This window comes from Cololabis saira, chromosome 15 (genome assembly GCF_033807715.1).
Source record: "Cololabis saira isolate AMF1-May2022 chromosome 15, fColSai1.1, whole genome shotgun sequence".
Classification (NCBI taxonomy): domain Eukaryota; kingdom Metazoa; phylum Chordata; class Actinopteri; order Beloniformes; family Belonidae; genus Cololabis; species Cololabis saira.
Window position 1 is genome coordinate 10,529,602 of NC_084601.1, and position 19,864 is coordinate 10,549,465.

Genomic DNA, 19,864 nt, shown 5'->3' on the forward strand with positions numbered 1-19,864 from the left:
CGCTGTGTAGTGTTTGAGAAAAGGGGTGAAAGTGTGACAGTCTTGCTCACATAAGGCACCGCAGTGACAAAAAAAGGGAGGCTAATTACACTGTGCAAACAGTACAGTGTGCTCCCCTGGCCAAGTATACGCTCTGGCAGCATCCTTTTCTTACTTTATTTCTTTAAATCAATGTGACAAAGTATAACAGCCTCACTTATTTAGTGTTGAGGAAGCTGAGAAGCAGCACGGAGCGGGACCGACATGCAAACTGACAGAAAGACTAAGTCCAACAGGGAAACAGCTTCTCCCTGAGAGGTAAATGGGTTTGCTCTCTCTGTGAAAGTGTACGTGCATGTGGATGTATACTCCAAGTAGCAAGTTCTTTTGTGTGACATTAATATTCTGGCGGATCAGACGAGTATGGTCCTTATTCTACAAGGCCCGGCGTCCTTCTGGTGCATTGTGGCAGCAGCACAAGAAAGGGACCAAGGAAATATATTTTTCTAGCACCTTCAATGAAATGAAAACTGGCCAGACGAGGTCTGTGTCCGTGAACATTTGCTAAGTGCAAAAGTTTCCGTTCACGTAATAGTTCTTTTCGCAACGTCAGCAGCACACCAATCAAGCAGCATCATGTACATTTGTGTATATTTACAAGCAATTAGACTGATTGCTTCTCACCCGGACGACGTGACTGCAACATTTCACAGCCTGGGATTCCAACTTGGACTCTTAACGTATGTTTGGAGAAGAAGGGTTTCTTTAAGCGCTGTTGCCAGCTTTATTTCCGCACTTTGCTCATCTGCGATCGGTGTATGTGGGCGGCAAGCACGCGCTGGGTGGGGGGGGGCAAAGCGAGCCAGAGAATGTGGTATGAACAAAATAGGAGTGCCACAAGAATACATCTGTAAAAGGAGGAGAACAGTGTGCAGCACGTGTCCTACGACACGTTCCGTGTAATTCTGGGATGAAACTGTGATGCAAACAGGGTATTTTGTAGGGACTTGACTAAACAAATAAAAGATAAAATAACAAAAGAGAAAGGAAAATCTAAATAATTCAATGATTAGTGAAAAAACAAAACAAAAAGAGCAATTCTATTGATCTGTTTTAATTTTTGCTACATTATTTACTTGTTCCTATGAATATTTCCATATTTAGCTTTTTAACCTTTAACAGATTCCTACTTTTTTGTGGCTCTATTATTAGTCTATTACGGACATCGTCTTCGGGCCCGGCCTGCCCTTTCACTAGAAACACGATTATTTCGCTGTGCTACCTTCCTTTGTCGAGGGTATGTGGACGTAAAGTTGGAGTTATACACCGGACAGAAACAGAAACCCGTTTGTTTACGTAGACATTTAAAGAAAGAAGAAGAGAAGAGCCTGGTTTTATGTGGTCAGTGCCAGATCACCACATGCTGCACCATCCTGACCTTTGAGCACCAAGTCGTCAGTTTATCCATGAATGAAAACAAATGAACATCTGCTGCTAAGGAACTTCCTTCATCCCTTAGCAAATGTTGAGCGTGTCCTTGGACATCATATATCCAGTTATCACCGACGCAACCAGAGACACAAAAACATCCTCAACCACAAAAGGCAGAGATACATCCAGACATGAACTTTTCCTTTAAAGCAATTGTTAAAAGAATATCTTATTTCCCCCAAATCTGCTTCATGTAGCACCACACAGCATGTTTAAAAAGTCTTAAGTGTGGGTTTATGCTGGTTGGCATGACTCAGGGAGGACTCAGGGACACTGTCCATCAGACAGAGAGCCAGAGATCAAATCCTTGACCTCACGTATGTCATTTGAAACATCTGTTCGAGCCAGGAGCTCCAAAATTAGCATTTTGTGGTCTAAACCTGCACTCACTTCACTTGGCATTGATATTATCTTAAGAAAACTATTTTTATTTTAGCCCTCCCCCCTCCCTACCCTTAGCAACATTAGATGAAGATTATTCAGATTATTTTTTTAATTAATTTTTTTTATTTGATGATTTTCAAGACTTCTATCTCTGCAGGAAGACCTATTAGAATGTACGGGAATGCATGGAAATGCACAGGAATGCATGGGAACGCATGGGAATGCATGGATAGAAGATTGTTGCTCAACAAAAACCTCAAATGAGAGGCTGACAAATAAAAGCTCTATCACTAGGGAGACTAGGTTCCTCTAAACCCAAAAATATATCTCCTCTAATCACAGCTAAGGCATTAAACAAATTGCGTTAACTCCATTAGCCGGGCCTCGGTAGCTCAATTCAAGAAACTGTATCTTTCAATTTTCCTTTGACTTCTCTGTAGAGGCTTCAAAGAGGGAAAGAGAAATTATGTTCAACATTCTGGTCAACTCATTATGCTGCATGACAGATAATGAGAGTTAGAGCAGTAAATTACTGATTTAAATGAGTTGTGTTTGTCTGTGCTTCAAAACATTAGAGGGGGAAAAGTGACCTTGCGGCTTGCCGCTTCAACGAGACAAAAAACATACACACTTTATTTAACTTAAATCTGTGCAACCGTCAAGCTGACATGATTATCTGCAAAACAGAAAAGAAAAGGCACCAGGATATGACAGAAGTACAGGACTGGAAAAACCCTTCGTGCCAGAAGTACTAACATGAGATCAAGCTTATCTGACAGCCTTAAAAGGTAAAAACATGACTTACAGCATGTTGCCATCTACCAATAAAGCTTACTTCTGCATACAAAATACAAAATAATATACTGTCTTTTTATCCCTGGCAGACCTTTCAAACAAGCCAGACTTCTGCAGTCTTTTTCTCATTTCCTGTGATGAACATTTAGCAGTCTAACTGATGGAGCTGTTGAGGTTTCTGACCTTGGTGTCAGCCAGTACGTCACAAATACGTCACGTTCACCCGATCCTTCGTTCATCTAAACCCACATGTACCTACTTGTAAAGACTCAACCTTGAAACAGAGTGTACTTTCTTTTTGACGAAACTGTTTATAGCAGCGGAAAAGATATTCTCACCTCATCCAACGCGAGCGTTCCTCCAGACCCCCCGGTTTGTTAGCAGGTGGCGCAGCCCATGGAGCAGGTTCCAGACTTTCCCAGAATGCAGTGTGAGAGGGACCAGGCACCCCTGGCAAACGAAAACAGCAACTATTAAACTAAAGTAGGGACAGAACCACTTTGAAAGTACTCTTCGGTATTTCAATCTTACATTTTGTTGCTAAATCTCCCATTGAACGCTCACGCATTAACGTGCAGAGGTGTCAAAAGTATTCACATTCATTACTCAGGTAGAAGTATAGATACTAGAGTATCTAAAAATACTCCTGTAGAAGTTGAAGTATCAACTCAAGTTTTTTACTCAAGTAAAAGTATAAACGTAAAATTAATGTAAGGGGGGGGAAAGCCATTAAGGACAAAAGCCATTGAAAATGAATGCATCTTAGTATAATGCAAATATATTAAAGAACCATATATGTGTACTATTGAGCATTAACATGTGTTTCAGAAAGCAGAAGATATGATGACTAGTTGCCTATAAGTATTGTAATGGTGCAAAAAGTCAAACTTCAGAGGCATGTTATCATTTATCCTAACCTTTATTGGAATGTACATCCAAGTTTAGTTGCAGGAATCTGAGGGAACGGATGTAAGAACAAAACTGGACAAGAACATCTGAAACAACCACAACCAAATTCACTCTATCCGGATGGAGCAATTCAACTGGATAGTTTTTTTTAAAGGCCGAAATGAAATAAAGTAACGAGGCTGTTTTTAAAATGTAAGGAGTAAAAAGTACAGATAATTGCGTGAAAATGTAAGGAGTAAAAGTAAAAAGTCATCTGAAAAATAATTACTCCAGTGAAGTATAGATAACCAAAATTTCTACTTAAGTAAGGTAACAAAGTATTTGTACTTCGTTACTTGACACCTCTGTTAACATGTTACATAATAAATGGGCAGATAGCTGGATTCTCATAACATAACTTCAAATTTGTAGATATTTCCACAGATCCTTGCAAATATTAATATAAAAAGCACTATTCATGCCCAGTCAGTCATTGACCCACTAAGTACAGATTTCTACAGGAAAGTAAAGTGAATTTGTTACCCAAAGGTGAAAAACATCTACAAAATAATACTTTGGGGGGGGGGGGTTGGAGAGAGAACGTGTAATCAGACTTGCCGCCGGTGCATGAATACTCGTTGGGACTAATTAAGCAGGTTGTTTTTATGGATAAGTTACAGACGATACGAGACACATGTTCCTGCTGTCGGCCAGCTGTAGCGTGTGTGCGTCTATTTATGTTTAAGGCATGTTTACCAGATGCAAAACACCCTACTGACCCACTTCCTGCATGTGTGAGGAGAAGAGGGGGTTGTATGATGTGTGGGGCTGTGTGTGCTGCTTTCTAGCATTTTAGTATATAGTACAAAATCAAAACAAAAAAAAGTTTGGGAATTACAGTTGAGAGATACCGAAATGATGCCAGACGCGACAACAACAAACATTCCCTTTTTATGCATGGTGGCTCTCTGTGCAACGAGGGACAGAGCTACTGTGGAGATGAAATATAATAATTGAAGACTAAGTCGGAGGGAGAAAGAGAGGAAAGGAATATGTGGTGTCGGATCTGAGAAAAATCAATATGATTCTGTGGTGGGGCTTAGCTCGCTTAAGCCTGTATATGAATCAAGCAGACGGAGCTGCAGGGTTCCAGGGAACTAAACACGCTTGACATGTGTGTATGCAAAGAGGAGACACAAGTGATAGTGAGACAGCAATAATGGGGTGAGACACAAACCGAGAAATAAGAGAAAAACGATAAACCAAAAGTGGAGCATAAGCAAGCTGAAGTGATGAAAGGGAAGACAGATGGAGAGAATAGAGAGGACAAACGCAGCGAGAGAGGAAGACAATGGTAATAGAGAGGCAGTAGGACAGACAGAGAAACAGATGGTGGGAGAGGAGAGGAAGATAGAGGCTCACTGGGAGGATAGCATTGGCACAGCCAGCAAGGCCCAGCAGGGAGCATAAATAGCTGAAAAATGTCAGCAAAACATGAGGGAAAGGCCTCCAGAAAAGGGGGGAGAGGCAGAAACAGAGAGCGAGGGCTTCATCCGAACACTCCAGCAACTCTCAGGGAAAACACCAGCCTGCGTAGCAGTGATACGTGATATCTAGCGCTGATTCATGGTTTCAGCGTGTGCCATGTGGATTTCATCATCGCCACTCGTCCACGAGTCTCCGGGGTCCCCTTGTGATGGACCACGCGCAGCTCAAGCTGCTGAGCCCGGAGACGACACGGACGGCAGCATCAACGAGAATAAAAAGGAGTTCATGAGCGATGTTTTCAGCTGAGCCGCTCGCTGGCGCAGAGTGATCACACGCCCAAACACGGGAAGCTCTTTGTGCTCGCAGAGTCCCAGTCAGCTTGCAAACACGTAAATTATGAAGAATTGCTTCATCCAATTCCTCAACGACGTGAGGCTTTGTCACGGCCAAGCACCGATCTGGGCTGACTGTAAACATCTGTGGGAGGAAAGCGTTTATCAGGCCTCTGCAACAATCGGGAGGGAAATAAAAGTGAATGGGCTGAAAGCTCAGACGCCGCGTCACTCACTCGCTCACCATTAGGTCTGATCAAGGAGAACCAGGCAGGATAAACTAGTCAGGAAACGCTAAGTAAGACAGCTGATTGAACAGCAGAGCAGAAGGCGACTAGTGCGTCTGTTTGTTAGTTATTTACGCACTTAGCCACTATTACAGCACATCACAGTCACTCAGCATTAGCGTCTGTTTTATTCACTCATTACAAGTGACTTGCACAAAAGACGAGCCCCATTCAGGCATACAGAAAAGGCCGATGTTGCAGAACCAGCCCTAAATTGTTTGGTCAGTGGATGATTTCCACACTTGGAAAAGCACAAAGCTGAATCCCTCCAGTGACGGTGGGTAGCGAGTTCAAAGTCGTGCATGCGAGTTCCCCAACTGTGAGCGCTGATCTGGATCAAATGTTCTCTGTGGCTGGGTACATGCTCGCATGACCGCACCATGAATACTTTAGTCCACTCAACAAACACTTCATCTTTTTAAGCGTTTAAGCGTTAGCATTCCTCCCATTTACTCCCAACCCGCATTTTTCCTGTTTTTTTTAAATGCTGTCCCACCCACAGCTGCTCCAGCTGTTGCCACTTCGTTCACCTCTTGTACTGGTTTTTGTAAAACACTACTTACCTACTTACTTATACTTTTTAAACTGGTTGCAGACATTGTAACTCATAATAACTCACGTCTGCAGAATATTTATTCAGAAATATTCCCACTTGGGAAGAAAAGAAAAATAGGGAAAAGTTTAAACTTGCACACTTACTATTTACATGCTGTTAACTTCAAAGTTAAATGTTTGCACGTAGTATCTGTGTGAATAGTTGTGCTTTCCAAAGAGAGAAAGGGCATTACAAAAAAGAAGTGAAAACCCTGAGCATGTGCTTTTTCTCTCCACTCACTCAACAATTACAGTTCATTTGTCATAACCGCGGCAGGCAATCACACAGGAACACGTACGCATAGACAAAATACCTCAGCAGCTGACGTAGCGTCTGACAGCTGCTGAGGAGCTTGAGGCAGAAAAATGCATCGAGTCCTTTTGTGTGTGGCTTTGTGTGTGTGTGTGTGTAGGCCAAGTGGCTGACCATCACTGCGACGTAGGGGAAATACCTTTCCCAACCACAACCCCAGCTTCCCAGACTCTAACAATCCTGCAATACCACAAATGAGAAATCAGCCCTCTGAAAGTTTAAGATCCTCACAAAAGGAATGTTATCTTGGGTGCACACATGTGTGGAAAGACCCGTGTTGTTCCCTAATCACCGTCCCTTACTGTACTTACCGTCCCTCAATCCTTCGCTGTGTATTGTAGCTGCTGGATAGTATCAGGTTGGCTGCCAAGAAACAAACATTTCCTGTTACAGACTTGAGCTATTTTTAATATCCAGTTTTATAATATTCTTTCGGAGGGAAGGACATTTACGAGCCAGGAAGCAAATACAAAGCATACAGTAAAGAAAAGCGTAATAGAGAGGGACTTCCAGGCTTACTCTTTCTCATACTCCCTTCCTTTTCCCCCAGTTTATGGCATCTGTGGCTTCTTAACCTTAAATTCTGGTAAACATTGATATCTGAAATTAAACAGTGCAGCTGCAGCCGATGGGCCGCTGGTAAAATACATGCAGCCACAGGCCGTTGAGCAGAGGTGGGTAGTAACGAGTTACATTTACTCCGTTACATTTACTTGAGTAAATTTTGGGAAATGTTGTACTTTTAGGAGTAATTTTGAATCACTATACTTTTTACTTTTACTTGAGTAGATTTGTGAAGAAGAAACTGTTCCTCTTACTCCGCTACATTAGGCTACGTTGAGCTGTTACTTTTCTTTTATCCCTTTTATCCACGTTCGCGTCAATCTCATGACATCACTGGGTGATTCTTTGGGAAAAATGTTTGTTTTTGCATGTTTTGTCACATTTACACAGACTACACACACACACAGAGTTTCTATGAGTTCATGGGCTTGTTCTAGTTCTGCCTGGTTAAAAAAGAAAAGTACAAAGGCTTGAAATGTTGTGCTACTTGTGCTTAATTTATTTTTTTATTCTGTTATTATTTTATTTATTTTATTATTTATTAAAGTACTTGAATTTACTTTAGGATTATTTTAATTTAAGCTATCTTTTATTTTTTTTTAATTAATTTTATTATTTTATTGATTTAATTTGCCTGAAGATGATTATTTTGTACTTTTGTCTGTTTGAATGGTTGTGTTAAAAAAATAAATCAGATGTTACTCAACAGTTACTCAGTACTTGAGTAGTTTTTTCACCAAGTACTTTTTTACTTTTACTCAAGTAATTATTTGGATGACTACTTTTTACTTCTACTTGAGTCATATTATTCTGAAGTAACAGTACTTTTACTTGAGTACAATTTTTGGCTACTCTACCCACCTCTGCCGTTGAGAAGGGTTTAACTGGTGTCCTTGTGATGGGGGAGCTCTAACGGGTCAAAACCAGCCCAAAATGTTCAGAATTGGTGAAAAAAGCTGATAACAAGAGGAAAGCAGTGGAGTTACAAACACAACAGTGAAACATGTGATGCTAATTCTGAGATCTGAGACTTTTAATTACTGAAACGTTCTGTGTGTGTTTGCACGTGTATATGCGTGCACGGTGCATGTGTGTGTAGAACAGTGTGAGGTCGGCTGCAATGATGACAGCATTACCTGAATTGACAACCAGTTGTGTTACGTGTGCTTCGGGTGCTGAAGTATTAATCTGACTAATGGACTAATGGACAGAAGTCAACCCAACGCCTGGATTAATCCCAGCATCTCCATATTTCATAATGCAAACACAGCCGGCCTAAATCAAGCAGTGAGTGTGCACTCTGCTGCTGACGGCGCGTACGCTTGCCTTTATCCAAAATAAGCAAAAAGGATGGGGCTCAATGAACTCTCATATGCCTCTATTATCTCTAATTCACAGAGTTTCAGAGGGGTTGTCTGGGTTTTTTTTGGTATGTTTTCTGTTAACGTGGTGAACATAAAACCAATGTATCTGCTCTATTTGACAACCGTAATAAATAAGCAAAGATTCACATGTTTGCCTTTATGATGAGTACAACATGCTCGGTTGGTTTACAGCAGGGGTCGGCAACCCGCAGCTCTAGAGCCGCATGCGGCTCTTTAGCGCCACCCTAGTGGCTCCTTGGAGCTTTTCCAAAAATGTTTGACCTTTTTTTTCCTTTTTTTCCTCTTTTTTTCTTCTTTTTTTTTCTTTATTCTTATTTTTTCCTTTTTTCTTCCTTTTTAATCTCGACATTTCAACTTTTTTCTCGAAATTTTGACTTTTTTCTCAACATTTCGACTTTTTTCCTCAAGATTGTACTTCAACATTAATCTTGACATTTCGACTTTTTTTCTCGAAATTTTGACTTTTTTCTCGTGCATAATGAAAAAATCTTCCCCCAGTTAGAACTAATATAGATACATGCAGCATGTGCCTTCATTCTAATGCTTAAGGCTGATTTATGGTTCCGCGTTACACGATTTAACGCAGAAGTCAGACTTATACAAGACTTTTCATTTTTTGCGGCTCCAGACATATTTGTTTTTTGTGTTTTTGGTCCAATATGGCTCTTTCAACATTTTGGGTTGCCGCCCCTGGTTTACAGTAACAATGGAAGACTCTGGTCTTTGCAACAAATACGAGGCTCCAAATGTGCTTGCGTTGGTTTGGAGTCTCGTTAAAGAGTCCTCTGAACAGGTGAGCGTCAGTGTTTTGTTGTAATTATGCAGCTATGTTGAGGCCTTACAATACCTCGACTGATTTGGTGATAACGTGCAGCCTCTCTTCACAGATGGCAGCCATCAGTCATGTACAGAGGCTGAGAGAGACACCTTCATCTACCACGATCAACCGAGTCACATCCAGTTCACGGCTTCGGTGTGCTCAACAGTCAGTAATAACATAGTAAGGCTCATAATTGAATGCAGAGAAATGTGCTCATGAGTCATTACCCTAATGCACGATTAACTAACGGAGAGCTGGGAGCTCTTTAACTTTAGGTTTTTATTGAGTTGCTCTGATTAACAGACATCACCTCTTCACTTAGCTTTGCTTTCATAAAACCCCGCTTCTATGTATAAATACATTGATGCACAAACAAACAAACACGACATTTCTTTGCCCTAAATAAGAACAATGGGCAATAAAAGTGCGTGTGTGTGTGTGAGTGAGCTTCTATGTTAACAGGGCATGCTGAGAGAATAGGAAGCACGCTCTCTGTGCCAACCTTCTCCTTGGCATTCAATCAAGGACACATAATAACAAACGTACACAGTCACACACACATGCACACACACGAACACGTAATGCTGAGCATTTTTAATAGGCCCCTTATTCGCCACTTAGCGTTGCTGCCACTCTCCTCACCTCAGCGTGCTGGCCCTCTGCCTCGGCGCTTGGCAGAAGCGCAGCTGGACTCGGGAATGTGGGCATGTGCGTCTCATGAAGTAATTAATGTCTCTGATGTGCTTACAGTACATATAGCAGAGGACTAGTTCGGACAAACACACTGGAAATGTGTCACGGACGCTTGGTTTCAGACTTCGTGAAGTCTTCATCTGAAGGATTTCAAGGGCTGTGATTGACACTGTTGGGACAGCCTTGCACAACGTCCCAAATATGGATTTGGAGACTAAGTACAGTCAATAACTCCTAAGACTCATTACCAAGACTCACAGCTCGCACTAGCACGCATCAACCTGATCGCTGGAGTGGAAACGTTATTCTCAAGCGGATACTTGTTATTTGTCTTTAGTCCCGCCGAGGCAGCGATTGGGACACAAGTCCAGCGATAAATGAGTTACCAAGCAGGCTTCTATCTCACGTAACACAGGGACGGCCACTCAATGTCCACCTCGAGGTGGGACTGGCCGTTGTTTTCCACCTGACGCTCAAGCACAAGAAGCCCACCGCACAAACAGATTTCAAAATAAAGGCAACTGGCAAAAAGATTAAAAAAAAGATTCAACTATTAAAAAACCATAACGCGCTAAAAATGCCTGTAATTAATAATAATAATAATAATACATTTTATTTGTATAGCGCTTTTCTAAGCACTCAAAGACGCTTTACATTAGTAAAAATCATAAAAGCAGTACATTCAACGACACTAAAGACACTTTACAGTAGTATAAAATCATAAAAGCAGTACACATAGGTCAATTACATGACACAGGACAGATTTATAATTAATTAATCAATCACAATTAATGCGCTACTTTGACCCCCCTAATCCATATATGAATTTATTGATTATTGTATTGTATTGGCTGAAACAGTGGATTACTGGATATCGATTTTGGTTTCAATTACAATTAACCGTTTATCTCTGATATTGATAAAAGGCTACTGAAATCCATCCACTCTACAGACCCCCGCTCCCCCCCATGTCCCCTCCAGTGTGTTTGTGACGGCGACCACATGAGTGTGCTGCAGAGCACTTTAAAAACACAACCTTGAAATCAATCAAAAACCCCCAACAAACATCAGACAAAACACAGCATGTTTATATAGTTTTAAACTTTTATGTTTCTTGCACTTTGAAGACACTCATCTCCAAGTAAACCAAGGTCAGGACAAAGAGGATGAGATAAGTGCGTCGTGAGCGTGTATTTGTGTGTGTGCTGACATAATTATTGGAGTAAAGCGCTCAACAGTTGATTGATGGAGAAAGGGCTGTTATGGTCGACTGCTGTGAGCTCACTGCCCGGCAACCAGACAACCAGACAACCAGACCTTGCCACTGTGTATTACTGTGTGTGTGTGCGAAGACAGACAGATGCATTAAAAAGGAAATATACATTGTGCATATTTACTGAGGGAGGTTGGGACATAACATATAACTAATGACAGTAATCATAATAAAGGAAATTAACCCACATCTCAAGAAGATAATGTACAGGACTGTATCAGAAAATTTGAATATTGTGATTTTCTGTAATGCAATTACAAAAACAAAAATATCATACATTCTGGATTCATTACAAATCAACTGAAATATTGAAAACCTTTTATTATTTTAATATTGCTGATCATGGCTTACAGCTTAAGAAAACTCAAATATCCTATCTCAAAAAATTTGAATATTCTGGGGAATCTTAAACTGTAAACCATAATCAGCAATATTAAAATAATAAAAGGCTTGCAATATTTCAGTTGATTTGTAATGAATCCAGAATGTATGACATTTTTTTTTTTCTTTTTTTTTTTTAAATTGCATTACAGAAAATAAAGAACTTTATCACAATATTCTAATTTTCTGAGACAGTCCTGTGTATCGCTCCACGCGTACAGACAGACAAACGGCATGTAAACATGTGATTGAGGACTACGCTCCCTCTGTAGTCTTTGAAGTAAATACATCTACAGATCTGTTTCTGTATTATAAATTTGTTTTAGTATTTTTGTCACACATCAGACACATCTTGAAGGACAGCACAGGCGGCTCCTTCTCCACGAACACAGCTTTCCTCTTTCTAGGCAGCACTGCCTTGGCTCACTTGGAAGATGGTCCATTCAGCCCTATCTGGTTACCTTGGTCTTACACATGCACACACATACACGCCAGCCTGCTTCTCCGATCAACTCCCATTGAGAAGCAGACAAAGGAAACACAATACTCCCATCACGTCACAAAACACGGTCCTGGTTTGGCCTTCTCTGATGTCACCCGAGCAACAAAAACGCATCGGCCTCTTCAGGAGACATCAGTCGAACTGAGAAGTCTGAAAGGCTTCCAGGAACTCTTAGAAAGCAGAAAACAGGTCTAAAGAAACAAAACGGGAGATACATATTTTATTCTGTCATTAAAGCCCAGGCACTGAAAGTTTCCGTTGTACCTTTGCCGAGTAAAACAAAGTTCATGAGAACATACGAGGAGCAAGAGCTTGATTTCAGACTGCACGCAGATCTTGAGATGACTGATCTGAATCGACTACCATCCAGACCCAGGAAGTAGTCACCAGAGCTGGAGGTCCTCACAACAGGAACTTTAAGATTAGCTTTCTTTCCCACAGAAATCCTTTTCCTCGTATTATTTTCAGAATCAGAATCAGAATCATCTTTATTGGCCAGGTTCCAACATTGTCCAACAAGGAATTTGACTCCAATGGTTATTTCGCTCTTTAGGCAGTAAATAAACAAATGTGGTACTTGTTGACATATATACAAATAAACAACTAAGGTGCAGCAGTTTGAGGTAGAGAAAAATGACAGCTCTGAATAAAATAACATATATACAATTATACAAAACAAATTATACAAAAAATTAGGGCTGGGCGATTTTGGAAAAAAATTAAATCCCGATTTTTTTCTCTGAAAACCTGATTTTCGATTTCGATTTTTTTGGTAAAACTACAAAAGACAATGGAAAAATGTTTCAAATATTTTATTTTTATTTTTAAAGAAAAATAGCAAACAAATTTCCATATTGGGAATGAAGTGCAACTGAAAGATACTGTAAATCCTCCTTGAGTTTGGTAAAGTGACAACATTTACAATTTTCTTGACCAAACAAAGATGACTAGACGAGCTCTGTCTGTAATGCAGCCAGCTGCAGAAAAGGAAAATCGATTTTCCGATTTCCTTTTTTTAACATCGATTGTGATTAATAAATCTGATTTAGATTTAAAATCGATTAATCGCACAGCCCTACAAAAAAATACAAAAAAGTGAGAGGTGCAGCAGAGTGAGGCAGACATGATTATTGCCAGAAGGTGCATTGTTACAGCATGTAACTGCTATTATTGTTATTGCACGTGATTGGTTGGTTTCTCTGAGACTCTATTAGTTGTGAGAGTTCATCAAAGAGAAAGAGAAATTTAAAAGGAGGAGTGTTCCTGGACATCTTCAACCAGTCCCTGCAGCTGGCTACGGTTCCTCAGTGCCTCAAGTCCTCCATCACACCGGTAACCAAGAAGACATCCATCACCTGCCTGAATGATTACCGACCAATCGCTCTGACCCTGGTCATCATGAGGCACATCAGAGACATCATCCCTGTAGACCTGGACAGCCTTCAGTTGGCCGACAGGAGGAACCGGTCTACAGAGGATGCTGGTTCCATCCCCCTGCACACAGCCCTGGCCCATGTTGCATCCCAACACCTACGCCAGGATGCTGTTCGTAGACTTCAGCTCGGCTTTCAACACTGCCGTTCCAGACCAGCTGGCGCTGAAGGTACGTGAGGTGGGCCTGCCTGCGTCTCTGTGCCGCTGGATATGGGACTCTCTCACTAACCGGCCTCAGGTGGCGAGAATAGGGGATATGACATCGTCCTCTCTGGTCCTCAACACAGGCACGCCGCAGGGCTGTGTGCTCAGCCCACTCTTCACTCTGTTCACACACGACTGCACCGCCATCCACCCGAGCAACTCAGTCGTGAAGTTTGCAGATGACACAACAGTAGTGGTTCTCATCTCGGACAACAACAATACCCACTACAGAGAGCAGATCCAGCATCTCACTCAGGGCTGTTCAGCCAACAACCTGGTGCTGAACACAGAGAAGACCAAGGAGGTCATTGTGGACTTCAGGAGGTCCAGGAAGACAGATCACGCCCCCCTTCTCATAGGTGGAGAAGTGGTGGAGCGTGTGGACAACATCAAGTTCTTGGGCCTTCCCATCTCATCAGACCTTTCTTGGTCCACGAACACCTCTCACTTGGTGAAGGAGGCACAACTTAGGGCCAATCCCAATGTTCACCCTACTTTCTACCACTAGCCCTCACTCACTACCACTAGCCCTCACTCACTACCACTAGCCCTAAAATAGGTAGGGCCCTTGTAATCTTCCCTAGGGATTGGGACACAACTTGCTACGTCGCGGCGATGCGCACCGTACGGCGCGTGTCGCCGCGTAACCTACGCTGTAGGCTCTGCGTTGGTGTAACGCGGAACCATAAATCAGCCTTTATTCTGGCGAGATCTGAAGATGCAACGCAACAATGAGCAAGTGAGTGATTATGTACATTCACTGAGTGAATATTTCTAGCTAGAAATGTAATCAAAATGCACTTTTATGCAGAAACTAACTCAAAATATTGATTTTATTCACTAAAAATTTGAAATGTCCACCATGTTTTTTTGTTTTATTCAGTCTGCAAATGATGATGTAAAGCCTTCTGAGAAATTTTCTCTAGCCCCCCCGTCACGAAGTCAGCATCTGAAATCCCTAGCTGTGAAGGGGTAGATTCATACACACTACCCCTCGTTATGCCCACTACCCCTACATGCAAAGAGGAATTGGGACACCACTACCCTCATGGGAACGTGCAAAATTTAGGGGTAGGGCTGAAAAGTAGGGCTAGGGGGGGAATTGGGACTGGCCCTAAGACTCTTCTTCGTCAGGAAGCTGAAAGGTGCTGGACTCTCCTCTCGGCTGCTCGTGAACTTCTACAGGGCCACCATCGACAGCATCCACTGCCTCGGTGTGACAGTGTGGTCTGGCAGCTGCACGGCACCGGAGAGGAAACAACTGGCACGGGTGGTGAGAACTGCTCAGGGCATCGTGGGCTGTCCCCTCCCAGACCTGGACTCTATATATGCAGGCCGGGTCATGAAGAGGGCCAGATGCATCGCCACAGACCCCAGCCACAGACTGTTTGTATGTTTCTGTACTGCTTGCCTCATGTACAGACTACAACAAATAGGCTGAGGGACATTTTTTTCCCCAGAGCTGTCAGAGCCCTCACCCCACTACAGCCCAGCTCACACACCTCCCCACCCCTCATACACAGATACCTCCTGACACATAAACACCCCCCTCAAACAAACACATGCACATTTTCATTGCATTTCAGAGTATTCTATTGTGTTTAAAAGTATTTTATTGTATTGCTGCTGTTGTTCTTCTTGTCTTTTTCTCTGCAGAAAAGAGCTGCAATGTCAATTTCACTGAACTTGTTCAGCAACAATAAAGACATCTAATCTTAAAGGAAATTGCCTTCTTGTGAATATAAAACAGACTACAGACTAATATAAAAAGACTTTGAATTGTGTACAACTTCAGATACAATAAAAACATATTTGTTTGGCAATGGAGCGCACTGAGATGCATTTTCTCCGAGGTCATGTTAAATGAAAAGTGTATACTTTATAATGTGAGCAGTAGCTCACCTTGTTCTTCGTCAGCAGCAGAAGTGAAGCTATTTGTACCCAGACTAAAACTGCAGAATAAAACCAATCTTTGAGCATAAAATGGTCGCATTACACATAGAAATAAAAAAAGAAAATGTGTGAGATAAAGGTGGAAAGATAACAAATCTGAATTTAAAAAAAAAAGCCGAACCACAAAAGAAGAAAAGAAGAGACTGAGTTGAGGCTGCGTGTGACTTTGTCTGAGTTTCTGTCTTCCTCACTTTCTGTTTCATTCTTGGATCTTCAAAGACGAATGCAGCACTTCTGAGAGTGTTGCCAGAGCTGCTGGGACACACACAAAGATACACACACTAGTAAACCCCAGCGGGAGACGCGCCGCGTACCTCTCTCCTCTGAACTGGAGCGACGATACAATAAAAACTCAAAAGAGAAACAGATAGACGGGGAGCAAACGGCTGAGTCAGGCAAAGAAGGACTTACGACACCAACAAATAAATTGGTTGCAATGCATTAACATGTCCACTGGATGCTACAAATGTGTCTAAGCACTTGTAACATCTGTTTTCAATGGTTAAAAATTTTACTTGAGCGAAAACAAATAAAAAACGGGCAACTTTCTGAATTGTGGCGACTGAACAACAAACGAGGAAACAATTAACTTTTATTGTTTCAGTTGGTAAAACACATATCAGAGCGGGGTTTTTTGGCCGGGCTAAAATCATTAGGTTGATAGATGGTATAATACAAACACTGTTCACAAGTGAATAACCTGTTTCAAAAGCAAACATCATTTAAAAAAATGCTTGCAATCTCTACAGAAATGTTCTTCTTCTTCCTCTTTACACTTATGGAAAACTCAAAGCTGAACTGGAAAGCTGTGCGTGTCTCCTCACATCTTACACTGAGCAGCATGAGAGCGTCTGCTGTACAGGCGCGCATCACTTATCTGCACAGCCGATAAAGCCGGACGCATTATTTGTTTTGGTTTTTAACACACCTGCTTAGTGTGGAGAAATAATATTCTTGCACGCCTTGTTATCTCCATTTCTCTTCATTTGTCCCATCCGCCTGCATTCTGTCTCCTTCTCTGTCTGTTCACAATTGGCCTCATTCTCTCGTCTCTCTTGCAGTTGTTTTTTTTTGGAATTGCTGTCAATCAAATCCTATCACTGGCTGTCAGTTCTCGCGTTCCTGTTCTTCCTCTTTTGACCTTCCTACTTTTGTCTCTGCATCATCTCCCACCCTCCACGTCCAACACTTGTGTACTCCTAGGTTCACCGCCGTGGCTCTACAAGGCAGTTTACTTATGCACGCCCTATGAACGCTGAACACTAGTCAAATAATCACTTGAAGGATGTTTGACACACAGCTATTCTACGCTCAGCTGGTTAACTGACAGGGCATTAGCAACTGTGCGTGAATCATTACATTGTAGGTAATAGTTCAGGACACACCGACACAGACGATTCTGAACAAATAAACTCAAAGAAGAAGAATTAGAATCTGAGCTGTCACAGAAATCAAGCTGAAAACAAGCTGCCGTTACTGTGACAGATACAGGGCATAAAGTTATTTCATGCTGCAATAATAAATATAGGTTATTAAGCTGGATGTAGATGCAGAGGTAGATTAATGGGGGTCATATTCCTTTAAGACTGTGTGTTTTCAGCAGTCACACGCTGAGCCACGTCTATTAATAACTCCGCTGGTTCTTGAGTACATGCACGGATACGTTCACATTTTAACTCTATGAACATACACAACAATGATCTAGGTCCTCACGAATATACTATGTGGACAGAAGTGTTTGGTACAACCTGTAAAGTTGGATAAAAGTGCCTGCTAAATGTAACATAATTCACCTGTTTCAATCAGACCCAATGCCACAGGTGTCTAAAAATCAAACACAGAGTAATTTATTGTACAAAATGGGTCGTTCTGCCAGTGCCCAACCACTTTAGGTGTGGTTATGTTGATAGGATAGCATCTATAAGACAATATGTGAAATTTCATCTCTGCTGGATATTCCACGGTCTGCTGTGAGTGATATTATTAGACCGTGGAAGTGTTTAGGAACAACAGCTGTTCGGGCACAAAGCAGAAAAAAAAAACATTAAAATCACAGAGCAGGGTCAACAACCATGCTGGTTCTATAGCTGAAGAGTTGAAAAAGTCCTTTGGCACTGATATGCGTGTGAAGGAATCAATCTCCGGCTGAACTGAGCAGAGTCCTTTGCCAAGCATGGGATGGAGAGGTGTAGCATTGCCTTGACATTGCCATGACCTGCGTGACTGCATTGTGCCAATTGTCAGGGTTGGTGGAGGAGACAAAGGTATGTGGTTGTTTTTCAGGTTTTGGGCTACGCCCCCTTAGCTCCAGTGATGGACAGTGTTAATGCCTCAGCATACCAAGACATCTTGAACAAAGCTACACTTCCAACTCTGCTGCCACAAATTGGGGAAAGCCCTTTTTTGTTCCAGCACCACCGCGCTAAAGTGCACAAAGCCATGATGGGCTCGGCGTGGAAGAACTTTACTGACCCACACAAAGCATTTTCGGATTGAACTGGAAAGGAAAAAAGGGATAAATATAAATATATGGGATAGGATTTTTTAACTCCCGATCCGATCCCGATTTTTCCTGATCCAATCACTTTTTTTGGCTCCCGATACATTTCCGATACTTTTTCCCGATCAGATACATTTTGGCAATGAATTAAAAAAAAATAAAAAAAAGGAGGACTAAAACTCAAATGAAGTTTCTTTTATTGTCCATTGGAGAACAACATGGACATATATTTCAACAAATTGAAAAACAATTTAGAAAAGCCGAGGCACTCAAGAAGTTAGAAAAATATAAAAAGCCTTTATTAAATCATGGCTTAGTAAAAGTTAAAAATGCCAACATGTTTCGGCCATGTAGGCCTTCTTCAAGGCAGATAACAAAGACGAAAGATTTAATAAAGGCTTTTTATATTTTTCTAACTTCTTGAGTGCCTCGGTTTTTCTAAATTGCTTTTCAATCTTTTGGATCCCCATGCCGAAGAGCACCTGAATTATACTTTTTATACACCCAGCAGCACTCCATGCATTTGTAGTTGCACTTATATATTTCAACAAAGCTTATCAGCACAAAATGTAAAAACATGAAATTGTAAACTAAAACAAAAAGTGCAGAATAGTGCAATAACAAAAATAAATAAATTTAACCTTAAAAAGAGGTAGTTGAATGACATCCAGTCAAACTCACAAACACAAGAAAATTAAAATACTTTTTGGCTTAACCTTAGTGCAACATTCTGAATGGCATGAAATGAATAGCAGCAGCTTAATGCAACATGAACATCAAATTTCACAATTCAAGTTTAGTTTAGTTTCGCTTACTTCGCCGGCCGGATGTGAAGTTAAATGCAATGATATATAAAACAATTTAATATATATTAAAAACATTAATAACTAGGTATGTCCCGATACTTTTTTGGCCGATACCGATGTTTTGAAAATGAAAGTGATCGGACAACACTATAAATATATATATACAGTATATGTGTGTGAAAACAATGTCATTACAGTCACTACTGTTAGATAAAAGTAAACGATATCTGGTCACTAAAACCTAAGCATTAGTTTTAAATTCAGTTGTGATTCTTATATATGACTTAAATATGGACTTAATATACTGTATGGCTAAAAATGTTCTCTATTAAAGGAAGCTGCTTACATCACGGAGTAAATTGGTGTGGAGAGCCAGTCGTCCTCCAACAGGAGGCCTGACAGCATCAGGACAGCCTGCATAGTTGTTAGACCTCTACATGCCAGTGGTTTCATGATTAAACAGACTAATGCTCCTGCATCACACACCTCTCTAGCAAAGTAACAATGCAAGTACTATTTTACATCAGCAGGTGGTATCGTTGGACTATTGTGTGAGAAACATAATCAACTTTATCACATAAAAAAGGGTGTTGTGCAACAACATTTTTCATAAAATGCTTAATGAGATCATATAAAAGTCTTCCTCTTTAGAAGGAAGAGTGAAGAACAATCACTGGATGTTATGAAAGAGTTTTTTTTTTAGTAAAAAAATCTGCATTCATTCATTTGAATACAGCATCCTATATTTTTAAAGGGTCATATCCTAAAATTAATACCCAGAACCATAATTTTAAATGT

At 41.1% G+C, this 19,864-nt stretch overlaps 1 protein-coding gene across 1 annotated transcript in view; it reads right to left on the reverse strand.

Annotated features, from left to right (window-relative positions):
- Positions 1-19,864, reverse strand: part of atxn1a (ataxin 1a) — a 105,553-nt gene that overhangs the window by 27,608 nt on the left and 58,081 nt on the right. The window contains exon 3 of the mRNA XM_061742440.1: positions 2,988-3,099. The gene's annotated coding sequence lies outside the window, so the exon portion shown is untranslated. The remainder of the gene's footprint in view (positions 1-2,987; positions 3,100-19,864) is intronic.